Source organism: Macrobrachium nipponense, chromosome 18, assembly GCF_015104395.2.
Source record: "Macrobrachium nipponense isolate FS-2020 chromosome 18, ASM1510439v2, whole genome shotgun sequence".
NCBI lineage: Eukaryota > Metazoa > Arthropoda > Malacostraca > Decapoda > Palaemonidae > Macrobrachium > Macrobrachium nipponense.
The window spans coordinates 89443723-89456222 of record NC_087211.1 but is presented as its reverse complement, the minus strand read 5'-3'; the positions used below and the strand labels follow the sequence as shown (position 1 = coordinate 89456222).

General features: G+C 36.3%; 1 protein-coding gene across 2 annotated transcripts in view; it reads right to left on the bottom strand.

The window, feature by feature from the left end:
- Positions 1-12500, bottom strand: part of LOC135197324 (neuropeptide Y receptor type 5-like) — a 520327-nt gene that overhangs the window by 101343 nt on the left and 406484 nt on the right. For both annotated transcript variants that reach the window (XM_064224463.1, XM_064224464.1), the window contains exon 2: positions 6935-7002. The gene's annotated coding sequence lies outside the window, so the exon portion shown is untranslated. The remainder of the gene's footprint in view (positions 1-6934; positions 7003-12500) is intronic.

Sequence of the window (12500 nt, the reverse complement as noted above, 5' to 3'; positions counted from 1 at the left end):
AGCAGTTAAAGACCTTGGTGTGATGATGAATAGGAACATGTTATGCAATGATCAAATAGCAACTCTGATGGCAAAATGTAAAAGCAAAAATGGGAATGTTGTTACGGCACTTCAAAACAAGAAAAGCTGAACACATGATTATGCTTTATAAAACATATGTTCGTAGTCCACTTGAATATTGAAATATGATATGGTACCCACACTATCAAAAGGATATTGCACAAATAGAGAGTGTACAAAGGTCCTTTACAGCTAGAATAGAAGAAGTTAAGGACCTAGACTACTGGGAAAGACTACAATCTTACTTAAAATTTTTTTTTTTTATAGTCTAGAAAGGAGAGAGAACGCTACATGATAATTCAGGCATGGAAACAGATAGAAGGAATAGCAGAAAATATCATGGAACTAAAAATATCAGAAAGAGCAAGCAGAGGTAGATTAATAGTGCCCAAAACTATACAGGAAAAATAAGGAAAGGCACACAGGACATTAATCCACTACGCACCAGCATCGATAATGCAGCGTCTATTCAATGCGTTGCCAGTTCATCTGAGGAATATATCAGGAGTGAGCGTAGATGTGTTTAAGAATAAGCTCGACAAAATATCTAAACTGCATCCCAGACCATCCAAGATTGGAAGATGCAAAATACACCGGAAGATGTACTAGCAACTCTCTGGTAGACATTAGAGGTGCCTCACACTGAGGGACCTGGGGCAACCCGAACAAGATGTAAGGTCTGTAAGGTAAGGTAAGGTAAGGTCTCACCTACGCTCTTCCGTCTTTCTTCAAGTTTATTCCCCATTTCTCCTTAGCTCTTCTCCTCTCTTTCTCTCTCTCTCTCTCTCTCTCTCTCTCTCTCTCTCTCTCTCTCTCAGGATATGTAGCCGTCTTCTGCAGCAATAGTTTTATAGTCTCTTCGCTTTCGCAATCATCGTATTTTTACAAAATTATTTTCTCTCCTCCTCTGCTTTTATCGTTACCTACTTTATCCAAACCCTCAAACCTACTGTCTGTCTGTCTGTCACAAATCCCCTATTTAAAGCACGGCCCCCTATGAACAATATGTCTGCAATTCTCTTTGGTTAGCTCAAATAAATTCATTAGTGATGAGGGAAATAATGTATGCATTACGAATGGAATGCAATGGAATACAAAATACAGAGTTTAGGCGAAAGGCCAAGAACTGGGACCTGTAAGGTCATTCAACGCTGGCATATGAATTAAGAGAAGCTAATTTAGACCTGACAATCAAAATCCCGGGAGAGATCAAAACATATCATAATAATACAGATGCAAAACCAAGTACGAGCTGCAGAGAACTACAGGGAAATATAATGTAGTCAGTTCAACAGAGCTTCCCCCAATTGTATTACAACGCCGTTTATTCCTGCAACTGTAATTACCGAGTCTTAATTTCAGCAACTCTCGTAATATCATTTTGTTCATAACAACCAGAATATCCATGACACGCAAAATTCAATCATTTATTCCATTTTTAACGGAGTACCGTAAGCAGATATACATAGGCGTTCACTGTGATGAACTTCTCTGCGCGGAACCGTGGTTGGTGAAATGTGCGGAATGGGTAAGTAGAGTCTTCGGGTTGTTGGAAGACGCGTGTTTGTGTTTACAGATGTATTTCTTCAACGTGTCGGCAGTTAGCTCAAGAACGGTTGAACGGCTTTGGAGAACGTTCGAAAAATGGCTATCGTCTGGGCGGAAATCGATAAAACAAGGACTTTTTATTGTCACAAGAAGATCCACTTTGTTGTTACTTAATGAATATAATATGATTTACGAAATTCAGACTGTTAAGATATGCGACATTTTCACCCATCCAGCGCGTAAGACCGAACAAGGCGTGATCCGACCTCCAGTTTACTCTGGTAGCGTGCTAAAATCTACGGTTAAATAGGACTTTCTTTCACCAACGAAAAATAAAATAAATATCCTATATTTTACTATAAATAATTGTTCTGTACTGTTTAAATTGCACATTATTTATCTTTTACATTTTAATGCTAATAAATAAACCATAAATATCCAATCCGAAGATTCCTACATCTTCAACTCAACGCGAAACACATTTTTCAGAGCTTTTTAGCTCCTCCATAGACCTTTCCTACCCCCAAGTAATAACAACAACAACAGCAACAAGAACAACAACAACAACAAGAACAACAACAATAAAGCAGTTTGTAAGCTAAAAAAATGAAGTTGGAGAGGTTGGACAGCGCATAAAAGAAATCCAGAAAATAAAGGAAATGAAATTCCACAGTTGCTGTAAGAGTCTTGGAGAGAGAGAGAGAGAGAGAGAGAGAGAGAGAGAGAGAGAGAATGGAGGTTATGAAATAGGCTTAAAGAATGAAAGCCGCTGATGGTCGAAGGGAGGATAGCTTAATATTTAGAAATGCCTACAGCGTACCACGTGAGGTGCACTGACGGCTCTACACCTCAAATTGGTTACCATTTTAACTGAATCTTCATCAAATGAAGGTTGGATTGGGCTAAAGAAATGTATTCATTAATAAATCAAACCAATGTTTACCACGGATCATAACAACTAATCGGTCTTGCCGGAAATAATAATAATAATAATAATAATAATAATAATAATAATAATAATAATAATAATAATAATAATAATAATAATAAATTCAATAATTACCTCGGATCCTAGCAATTAATCGGTCTTGGCGGAAATAATAATAATAATAATAATAATAATAATAATAATAATAATAATAATAATAATAATAATAATAATAATAATAATAAATTAAAACGCTGATGAAAATGCGCGTTCACAATGGCTGTCACTAACTTCCAGGGGGCGTTCGAAAATGAGCGCTCCTGTGTCTATTGATATTCATGGCTAGTTAATACTACGCTCTCATTTTAATATGGAATGGAACTCTGCCGACAGACGGCTCATCAGAGATACATCCATATGGAAATCATAAATTATAACCGGAGAAAATGGTGCACTTTCATAATGGCCGAGATATTCGGGCATTGCTCGATTTGGCGGGTTCATTATTTCAGCCGAATGCGCGCCAGTGTTATTTATTTTTTTTTATCGCGAAATATGATTCCCCGTAAAAAAAGAAAAAAATAAAAACTGAAAAAAAGGAGATTTATACAGAAGGGCAATTGAAATTCGATGCGGCCGGAAGTGGGTGAAATTGTCAGCGATAGTTGACTATCGATAGAAAAAGTAAAAACATCTTGGGATATTATATTATGTCTGTTGATTATCAAGAAATATAGAGAACACTAACTTGAATAAAAAAAAAAAAATATATGGTGACTTCTGATAAATCTACCGAAATATAAAACTATATTTAGTTTCAGGTCTATACATATTATACAGATGACTGTATGATCATTATCATATCTTTGCTAGATTGTTTTAAATTTTTATGTATATATATAAAAAATATATATATATATATATATATATATATATATATATATATATATATATATATATGAACATGAATCCGCATACCCTTCTGTTTACGAGTTGGCTTGTTTTATTAAATATATTTAGCATGAATAATAATAATAATAATAATAATAATAATAATAATAATAATAATAATTAATAATAATTAATAATAATAATAATAATAATAATAATAATATACTCCAGTAACTTTGTAAGCTTTATTTTGAATCGCTCACAAGGCGACAATTTATTCCCCCATAAAAAAACTAAAAAATAAAAAAATTCTCAATAAACTGTCAGCTCCAAAATATCCTCACAGGACCCTCCGATAATAACCACAATCAAAAAAAAAAAAAACGGATCGTAAAATATCGTAACCATAAAATAACTCTTTAAAAAAACATGAAGATAACAAAAACTATTTTGCTCAAAGAATGTCGGGTCATAAAATCCTATGCACTGCAAATGAATGAAACAATATCGGATTGACCTAAAAAAATATTGGGCCCAGTAATTATTCCTTATTACAGAGAGAGAGAGAGAGAAGAGAGAGAGAGAGAGAGAGAGGGCGGGGGACTCGACGCTTTCGAAATTGAGCGCGCTGGAGTGAGAGAGAGAGAGAGAGAGAGAGAGAGAGAGAGAGAGAGAGAGAGGTTGGGGTGGGGGGGGGGGCGGGTTTCGACGCTTTCGAAATTGAACACGCTGCCACATTCCCTAATTAATCTCTTTTTTCATCAAAAATATAAATAAGGGCGTGGTAGTACCTGTATATCTGTTAGAGTTTTTTTTTTTTTAAATGATTTTTTATTTTTATTTTATTTTTTTTCAGAACCTATTTTCGAGCACTGTAAAAATAGGTCATTAATTGCCCGATATCTTGATAGATAATTCTTGGTCTTAGTTTTAGTAGTATGATAAATTTTTCTTGACTAAATTAACAAAACTGAGCGCGCACTCACATACATATGTTCGTATTTTATATAAATATAAATTATATATATATATATTTATATATATATATATATATATATATATATATATATATAAATATATAATATATGATGTGGGTGTGTGTAAGGGGAATCGCCATTGTCACGCTAACAAGCCTAAGATCGGAAAGATAAGAGGGCACTGGGGTTATTGAATAAATATATATATATATATATATAATAAGTTAGAATTAATGAACAGACAAGCATGACTATCATAGGATTAAATTTGACTCACATCGGGAACGAACCTCGGCTTCTCCATTGACAGTCCAAGACCTATATATGAAATCACTTCCTTTCGTATTAAAACGCGTTTCGAAAAAAAGAAATAATTCGACATATCCTTCCTTCTTCGATTTTGCAAAACATTTAACTGTGCGGGGGCGCATTCCTCCTCTCTTTTCTATGACACGTAAATACCAGTGGAAGAAGAAATAAAAAAAACAAAGAAAGATACAAAAACAAGTAAAAGAATGAAAAAAGGCCAAATGAATAGTAGGAAAGAGACAAACACGGTGAAAAGAAAAGTGACCTAAATTCTATTCACTTCCACTTCACCAGTTGTCCGATCTGTGTTGTTGGCTGTAATTGGCTGCTCACTTGAGAGACATCTCCAACCAGGTTTTCCCTCTCTCTTTTTTTTATTTATTGTCGTCATTTGGCCCAATTGTTGCTTCATTCTCTTGCATTTTCAGTGCTCATTTTCGTGTTTTTTTTTATTTATTATATTTGACTTAATTTTATTCATTTTGATACTGGCTGCTGACTTGAGAGTTTTTCCATTTTTAGTTAAATTTATATCATTTTGTCCAAATTGTTGCTTTACTTTCTTGTTTTTTGAGTGTTCATTTTTTCATGTGTTTTCTTTTATATTATATTTGTCTTAATTTTTATGTATTTTGCTACTGGCTTCTCGATTGAGGTACATCTACAATGAGTTTTTTTATCCCCTTTATTGTTAATTCCGTCATTCTGCTGAATTGTTGCTTCATTTTTACTGTTATTTTATGCCAATTTTCTTATTTTTTAAATGATCTTATACTTAATTTTATCTATTTATTTTATTTTGTTACTGGCTGGTCACTTAATATACGTACACCTGCAATTTTCCTGAATTGTTGCTCCATATCCATTGTGTTTTAATGTTGATTTTCTTGTTTTTTTATATTCGACTTAAATTTCTTTATTTTCTGATTTTCTTATTGGTTGCTCACTTGATATACGCCTCCAACGAGTTTTTAATTTAAAAAAAAAAATTCTGTCATTTTCCTTAAATGTTGCGTCATTTTCTTTTCTTTTTTAGATATTAAGACTTAAAAAATAAAATGAAGGGAGACAGATTTTTAAAACTATTTTATCTAAATGTTATTCTATTTTATTTATTTATTTTTTGCTTAGCCACAGAAATCCAAACGAGACCATGTGGTCTTTATTAACAAGAGCAGTAAGTATTATTCCATCTAGCTCGTCATTGAAGACGTATACTTTCGTTTTAGTGTCATCCTTCTTATTTTCTATATTTTTGCTACATAATATTGATATCATCTTTTCCTTCTTTATTATCCTTACTTTTATGCCAGAAAACTGACCTGTTCTTTGTCTTCATATTCTATTTGTTTTTACTCCACAGATTTGATCTCTTCTTCTTCTCCTTTTTCTTCATCTTGTTTGTTTGTTTTCTCTTGGTTTACTCCACAAAATTGACATCTTCTTATTTCTTTCCTATTTGTTTTCTGATTTTACCTCTTAATACTGATCTCATCCTCTGCTTTGTTTTCTATTTTCTTTTACTCCATAAAAGTGATCCATTCTTCCCAATCTTTGTACCCTGCATTTTTATTCCACAAAAATTCAAACTTCATTTTCTTCTATCTATTCACTCCGCAAAATTGATCTTATCTTCTTCTTCTTCTCTGCTTTCTACATCTTACGCCACAAAACTGATACCCATAGTCTGACGTGTCAGTATCATTGTCAGGAACGCTATCTGTCTTCGAGGCTGTCAGAGTTACGAAGACAAATGCCTGAAGGAAACCTTATATGCGAGGCTGAGATAAATGACAAACAGTATTATCAGTTCGCTTCTAATACAATTAGCTAGCCCCATCGACCTTCTCTCTCTCTCTCTCTCTCTCTCTCTCTCTCTCTCTTCTCTCTCTGTCTCTCTGTCTCTCTCTCTCTCTGTCTCTCTCTTCTCTCAGTACGTGGCAGCTTTTTGAGAGACGAAATGTCCCTTCAAGAAATCATTTTCACCGAGGAATATGGTGATATTGATTTTCTTGTCTATCTTGCAGTCACTTATGAAACAATCTCCTTTTTGTCCCTTGCAAAGAATCTACACGTGCATTCACTACAAATCAGATTAAAAATAAAGTGTTAATCTTTCCACATAGAAAAAAAAAACAAATCATGCTACAACTTATAATGCACAGAAAATACTCTCATATGGCGATTCTATAGCAGTTTCAAATAGCATTATATTACATACCTCTTTCTTCGAACAGAGTTCTTCTGAGAGCCTAAAGCTTATGACAAAGTTGGCTGGTGTGAGTCAATCTGAAATAAAAGGAAATTTCAGTTAATTAAGTTAATTACATATCCAGAGGATTAGTTTAAGGTACAGGACGGTCTACATACTAATACTTAAAAATGACCTTTTTTTCGCAATTACAAAATGGTCGGATGAGAATGATTTACAGGTAGCATGAAAAAAATTCATTCTCGTTAGGTCAGGTCGTCTTCAAAAACGTGTTATACTATATGGGCAATGGGCTGAGAGAGAGAGAGAGAGAGAGAGAGAGAGAGAGAGAGAGAGAGAGAGAGAGGATAATGGAGCTAACAATTTCATCCTAAAATGATTACCGAGAACCTTGAAGAGAACATCTTTTAGGAGCCATCCACTCCAGGGACAAAAAGCTATAATATATATATATATATATATATATATATATATATATATATATATATATATATATATTACACATATACATACATACACATATAGGATGTATATATATATGTATGTATATGTGTGTGTATGTATATATGTACGTGCGTGTATGTTATCCACAGCTACATAAATTAATGAGCCTCAGAATCAAAGCCAGAAAACCGACAAACTAAGAGTCGCATAATCCCTACTACCCAGTGGAAGTTAACTAAAAAGAAAAATGAAATAATCCGAAGAACAACTTCATCTGTCTCAAAACTACTTCTCCAAACTTCTCACATAATATTCAGTCCATAAAAAGGTTGGAGGATGGAGGGGTGGGGGTGGGGGGCGGGGGGGGGGGGGGCCCACTTCCGGACCGGAAGTGGGTTTTCGGGACGGGACAAAGGGGGAACATCCTCTCCTTTATCTTCCGAGAGACTAAGTTTGTACTTTATCCTGCCTTTAGCATATAAGTTCCCCCGGTGGAGATGTAGTTATTAATGATGAAATTTAGAATTCGCTTCGACAAGGCCAGAGAGAGAGAGAGAGAGAGAGAGAGAGAGAGAGAGAGAGAGAGAGAGAGAGAGCAACACTTAACAGACACAGACACCTACAGAGAAAGAGAGAGAGAGAGAGAGAGAGAGAGAGAGAGAGAGAGAGAGAGAGACACGCACGCCTTTAGAGAGAGAGAGAGCAACACTAAACAAACACACACCTACAGAGAGAGAAACATATACACACACACACTCTTAGAGAGAGAGAGAAAGAGAGATACACACACACAGAAAGAATCACACACGCACGCCCTTAGAGAGAGAGAGAGAGAGAGAGAGAGAGAGAGAGAGGGGAGAGAAATGACCCCAAACTACAACTAAAGCCATAAGAGAAAAACAACAATGTCTTTGCTCTCAACTACAAACCATTACTGATGATCACAACAAGTTTGTCCATCTTTACTAGGTTATGTAAACGAATAAGCCAGTGAAATGTAAGTGAAGTTATTATTTAACACGTGACAAAGTTACTTTTCCATACTCTATGTCGGTGGTTCCTTATATTTTTCTGGTCGTCACCCAGTTTTCCTTGGCCCACCGCCCACCTCCAAGTATAACCCACGTATGTATAAAAACCCATGGTTTTATACATATACACATATACATCCTCAGATTATGGCACCCTGCATTCTGCTACATGGCTCACAGTTTGGGAACCACTGCTCTAGGTAAATCGTTATTCGAGGATGAGTATAGTTGACCAAATTCATATGTTTTTACATGTAAAAAAACTAATTATGGCGTTTCTCTCGTTTATTATTATCCACCTTCATTTTTTAGTTTTCATTTATTTATTTATTTATTTTTTTGCTGACCACTTTGTCTTTGCTTATTTGTCATTTTCTAGTACAATGATTCTTCTTCTTCTTAACCTGAGGGCGTTTAATTTTGTGTGTTGCATATGCATGTGAGAGCACTGATGAATAAATAATAATAATAATTGCAGTACATTACAATTTTGCAATGTCTCGTAATTAATGACCCAAAGAAGTGCTTGTCAAATAATAATAATTATAATAATAATAATAATAATAATAATAATAATAAAATAATAATAATAATAAAATAATAATAATAATGATACACCACATGGCTAATAAAATGCCTGAAAATTATATGGGGCAGAGGAAAACACCATCAGCTTCCTCAAAAATACAATGCACAACTGGAATACAATACTTACAAGCTCTGGAATAAGACTAGCAGAGGTTAATCTATCAGGAGAGGGATCTTCCAGGGCGACTAACTGTCCCACTACTCTTCGTAGTAGCCATGATTCCCATGACAAAAGTACTACAGAAGATGGATGCCGGGTACCAACTCAAGAAAAGAGGCACAGAATCAACCATCTGATGTTCATGGACGACATCAAGCTGTATTGATGGTAAGAGCATCAAGGAAATAGATAACCTAATCCAGACTGCAAGGTTCTATCTGGGGACATCAGGATGGAGTTTGGAATAGAAAAATGAGCCTTAGTCAACATACAAAAAGGCAAAGTAACGAGAGCTGAAGGGATAAAAGCTACCAGATGGGGAAGCAACATCAAACACTAGATGAGACAGGATACAAATACCTGGGAATAATGGAAGGAGGGATATATAAAAACACCAAGAGATGAAGGACACTATCAGGAAAGAATATATTGCAGAGACTCAAGGCGCCATAATCTATGTCAAAACTCAAGGTGGAGGAAATATGATAAAGCATAAACACATGGGCAGTGCCAGTAATCAGATACAGCGCAGGAATAGTCGAATGGACGAAGGCAGAACTCCGCAGCATAGATCAGAAAACCAGGAAACATATGACAATACACAAAGCACTAAACCCAAGAGCAAATACGGACAGACTATACATAACACGAAAGGAAGGAGGGAGAGGACTACTAAGTATAGAGGACTGCGTCAACATCGAAAACAGAGCACTGGGGCAATATCTGAAAACCAGTGAAGACGAGTGGCTAAAGAGTGCATGGGAAGAAAGACTAATAAAAGTAGACGAAGACCCAGAAATATACAGAGACAGGAGAAATAACAGACAGAAAAGAGGACTGGCACAACAAACCAATGCACGGATAATACATGAGACAGACTAAAGAAATAGCCAGCGATGACACATGCAATGGCTACAGAGGGGAGAGCTAAAGAAGGAAACTGAAGGAATGATAACAGCGGCACAAGATCAGGCCCTAAGAACCAGATATGTTCAAAGAACGATAGACGGAAATAACATCTCTCCCATATGTAGGAAGTGCAATACGAAAAATGAAACCATAAACCACATAGCAGCGAATGCCCGGCACTTGCACAGAACCAGTACAAAAAGAGGCATGATTCAGTGGCAAAAGCCCTCCACTGGAGCCTGTGCAAGAAACATCAGCTACCTTGCAGTAATAAGTGGTACGAGCACCAACCTGAGGGAGTGATAGAAAACGATCAGGCAAAGATTCTCTGGGACTATGGTATCAGAACGGATAGGGTGATACGTGCAAACAGACCAGACGTGACGTTGATTGACAAAGTCAAGAAGAAAGTATCACTCATTGATGTCGCAATACCATGGGACACCAGAGTTGAAGAGAAAGAGAGGGAAAAAATGGATAAGTATCAAGATCTGAAAATAGAAATAAGAAGGATATGGGATATGCCAGTGGAAATCGTACCCATAATCATAGGAGCACTAGGCACGATCCCAAGATCCCTGAAAAGAAAAGGAATCTAGAAAAACTAGAGGCTGAAGTAGCTCCAGGACTCATGCAGAGAGTGTGATCCTAGAAACGGCACACATAGTAAGAAAAGTGATGGACTCCTAAGGAGGCAGGATGCAACCGGAACCCCACACTATAAGTACCACCCAGTCAAATTGGAGGACTGTGATAGAGCAAAAAAAAAAAAAAAAAAATAATAATAAGGGAAAGTAACGAAAACTGAAGGGATAAAGCTACCAGATGGGAGCAACATCAAACACATAGATGAGACAGGATACAAATACTTGGGAGTAATGGAAGAAGGGGATATAAAACACCAAGAGATGAAGGACACGATCAGGAAAGAATATATGCAGAGACTCAAGGCGATACTCAAGTCAAAACTCAACGCTGGAAAATATGATAAAAGCCATAAACACATGGGCAGTGCAGAAATAATCAGATACAGCGCAGGAATAGCGGAATGACGAAGGCAGGACTCCGCAGCATAGATCAGAAAACCAGGAAACATATGACAATACACAAAGCACTACACCCAAGAGCAAATACGGACAGACTATACATCACGACAAAGGAAGGAGGGAGAGGACTACTAAGTATAGAGGACTTGCGTCAACATCGAGAAACAGAGCACTGGGGCAATATCTGAAAAACCAGTGAAGACGAGTGGCTAAAGAGTGCATGGGAAGAAGGACTAATAAAAGTGGACGAAGACCCAGAAATATACATAGACAGGAGAAGGACAGACAGAACAGAGGACTGGCACAACAAACCAATGCACGGACAATACATGAGACAGACTAAAAGAACTAGCCAAGCGATGGACACATGGCAATGGCTACAGAGGGGGAGAGCTAAAGATGAAACTGAAGGAATAATAACAGCGGCACAAGATCAGGCCCTAAGAACCAGATATATTCAAAGAACGATAGACGGAAATAACATCTCTCCCCTATGTAGGAAGTGCAATACGAAAAATGCAACCATAAACCACATAGCAAGCGAATGCCTGGCACTTGCACAGAACAGTACAAAAAAGAGGCATGATTGTCAGTGGCAAAAAGCCCTCCACTGGATCCTGTACAAGAAAACATCAGCTACCTGCAGTAATAAATGTACGAGCACCAACCTGAGGGAGTGATAGAAAACGATCAGGCAAAGATCCTCTGGGACTATGGTATCAGAACAGATAAGGTGATACGTGGAAACAGACCAGACGTGACGTTGATTGACAAAGTCAAGAGAAAAGTATCACTCATTGGATGTCGCAATACCATGGGGACACCAGAGTTGAAGAGAAAGAGAGGGAAAAAAATGCAATAAAGTAACAAGATCTGAATATAGAAATAAGAAGGATATGGGATATGCCAGTGGAAATCGTACCCATAATCATAGGAGCACTAGGCACGATCCCAAGATCCCTGAAAAGGAGTCTAGAAAAATTAGACGCTGAAGTAGCTCCAGGACTCATGCAGAAGAGTGTGACCCTAGAAACGGCGCACATAGTAAGAAAAGTGATGGACTCCTAAGGAGGTAGGATGCAACCCGGAACCCCACACTATAAATACCACCCAGTCGAATTGGAGGACTGTGATAGAGCAAAAAAAAAAAAAAAAAAAAAAAAAAAAAAGAAATAAATATTATCTATTAAGAGAAAAATTGCTTCATAATTTTTTCGCTGTTGCATGAGTAGTAGTAGTAAGAATAATAATAATAATAATAATAATAATAATAATAATAATAATAATAATAATAATTATAATAATAAGCACAGTTACACGTACCAGTATATTCATAAACAAAGATTGCAATCTCCAACACCCTGTGACAAATCCTCGCTTCGACCCGTAACGTTTGA